At 78.2% G+C, this 2,500-nt stretch overlaps 1 non-coding gene across 1 annotated transcript; it reads left to right on the top strand.

Annotated features, from left to right (window-relative positions):
* The first annotated feature begins 2,068 nt into the window (after window positions 1-2,068).
* LOC141955641 (5.8S ribosomal RNA) lies at window positions 2,069-2,221 on the top strand. The gene has a single exon (XR_012632674.1). It is a non-coding gene; the product is annotated as a 5.8S ribosomal RNA (ribosomal RNA).
* Window positions 2,222-2,500: the final 279 nt, after the last annotated feature.

Raw genomic sequence — 2,500 nt, 5'->3', positions numbered from 1 at the left:
GGCCGAGCGGAAAGCCCCCGGCGCTCGGGCGCGCGCAGGAGAGGGAGAGGGGACCGGCGCGAGCCGTTGGCGGTGACGGGCTGGGCGCGGCCGGCGCCAGCCCGGCGAGAGGGGCGGCGGGCAGAGCAGGCCTCGCCGGGGTCGGGGGAGGCGTCTCCCCCGATCCTTCCTGCCCGCACCGTGGCGGGCTTGCTGCGGAGCAAGCCCGCCGGGGGGCCGGCCGGCCGCGTGCAGGGCCGAGGCCTCTGGGCGTTCCGGGCTCGGGTGCGTGGCGCCGGCCCTCGGGCCGGCGGGCGAGTTCCCGCGCCGGGCCGTGTCCCGCGCGCCAGCGGGCGGCCCGAGCCACGGCTCTCCTCCCGGGCGCAGCGCCGGGATACTGAGGGAAACCTCGGGCCCCGGGCCAGGAGGACGTGGTGGTGGTGGCGGATGTCGGGCGCGCCCCCGCGGGCGGACGCTCCCCCGATGGCGGCAGCGGGGGAGGCACCCCCGCGGGGCCCTTGAGGATGTTTCCCTCACCCCAGGGCCAGGTACCTAGCGTCCGCGCCTCCGCGGCCCTCCCTCGGCTGAGCCCGGGGGTCGAAGGCCGCGGAGCCGGGCGGAGGTTTAAAGACTCGGGCGGCTCGGTGCGACCCGCAGGGGCGGGCCCCGGCCGTGTGCGGCGGTTGAGCCTCCAGGGGCGGGAGTCGCTCTCGTGCAGGCCCTGGCCATGGCGGCCGCCGCCCACGCCGTGGGCTTTTTGTCCCCTCGGGCGGCCGCGCCGGGGAGGGGTGTCCCCCCTGCCCCCCCTTCTCCGCGGTCCGGTCTCGGCGGCGAGACCGGCGGCGTTCGGTCGGCCGCAGCCGGCCTGCCTCGCCCTCGAAACGCGAAGGGGAACCTCCCCCCCCCCCGGCGGGGAGCGCGGGCTCTCTCGCCGTCGGGGGCGATGGCGATTCCCCCACGGTCGGGGGTCTCGCCGGGCGGGGCGGCCTGCTCGGGCCGCCGCGTCTCCGTGGACGCGCAGCGGCGCGCTTGCGGCTTCGTGCTCCTTGCTTGCCACCCCCACCCCTTCCCGCCCCGGCTGAGGGGAGGGGCGGCGCAGCCCCCGGGCCCGAGCGGCGGCGGCGGCGCCGCCGCTCGGCGTGCCGGCCGGCGGTCGCTCGGTGGCCGGCCGCGTGGCCTGTCCCGTCCCGGGTCCTGCCCGTCGCTTCGCAGTCGCCTTTCCCGGTCTCGGTCAGGCGAGGCGGGTGGGCGGCCGAGGGGCGTTCCCCGTCCCGTTCTCCGCGCGGAAGCGGGGAGAGGGGGCGTCGCCTCCGGCTCAGCGGCGTCCGCCTTCTGCCTGGCGCGTGCCTGCGGAAGGGGCCGAGACGAGAAGCGGCGGCGGCGGCTCCGGGAGGGCAGCCGCGGCGGTGCGGTGGCCGGGCGGCGGTCGGGCGGAGCGCCGGGCGGCGGCGTCGCGTCGCCGTCTCGGGTTCCGGCGGTTGGCCGTCCGTCCCTGTCTCCGGTGTGGTGCGGCGGCGGCGCCGCGCGGGCGTTCCCGGCGTCGGGGCGAGAGCCGGGGTTTCGGGGCCACGGGGGCAAGGAGCCGGCTGTCGCAGCGCGCGGGCGCTGGGCGGCGCGGAGGCGCGCGCGGCGCGAGCGGGGCGCCCCCACTGGTCGCCCGCGCGGCGGTCAGCGTCTGTGGTTTCCCCCCTCCGCGCGAGCGAGAGGCGGGTGCAGGTCCGGGCGCGCGGTCGGACGCGCCGCCGGCCCTCCGTGCGGAGGCCGGGCCGAGCCCGGGCGCCTGGGCCGCCTCCGAAGCGAGCAAGGTGCTTGTTGTTTCCCCAGGTCGGTCGGGAGCGCGGGCTCCCCGGGCCCTTGCCGTTCGGAGCTTGTTTCACCCTTCCCTTCCTTCCCTCCGTTGTGATGTCGGTACGGTCATCTGAGGCGAGGCGCGACCGTCGCCCGCCGGTCGTCGCGCGCCCCCTCCGCGCGTGCGGAGGGGGGCGGTCGGTCGGTCGGTGGGGCGGCGGTCCGTCGTCCGAGAAGGGGGCCGCTTCTGCGGAGCGGTCCCGGCCCCTCCGCGCGCGCGGGGCGGTGCCGAAAGGCAGACAACTCTTAGCGGTGGATCACTCGGCTCGTGCGTCGATGAAGAACGCAGCTAGCTGCGAGAATTAATGTGAATTGCAGGACACATTGATCATCGACACTTCGAACGCACTTGCGGCCCCGGGTTCCTCCCGGGGCTACGCCTGTCTGAGCGTCGCTTGATGATCAATCGCCGGCCGGTGCGCCGTCCCTCCCCGCCTCGCCTCGGCGGGCGGGCGGGCGGCGTCCGCGGCGGCGCGGCTGGGGTGCCTCGCAGGCCCGTCGGTGTCGGCCGAGGGCCTTCGTCCCCCTAAGTGGAGACTCGGGGAGCGCTCCGAAGCTCCCCGCTCCCGGAACGCCCGCTTGGCGGAGCCTCGTCCCGCCGGGGCCGGGCGGCCCGTTGGTTCGGTCCGGCCGGGTCGGGCGCGGCGGTGGGGAAGGGCCGAGGTGTCGGGGG

This window comes from Athene noctua, unplaced genomic scaffold (genome assembly GCF_965140245.1).
Source record: "Athene noctua unplaced genomic scaffold, bAthNoc1.hap1.1 HAP1_HAP1_scaffold_349, whole genome shotgun sequence".
Taxonomy (NCBI): domain Eukaryota; kingdom Metazoa; phylum Chordata; class Aves; order Strigiformes; family Strigidae; genus Athene; species Athene noctua.
This window is presented reverse-complemented; position numbering and strand designations above follow the sequence as displayed.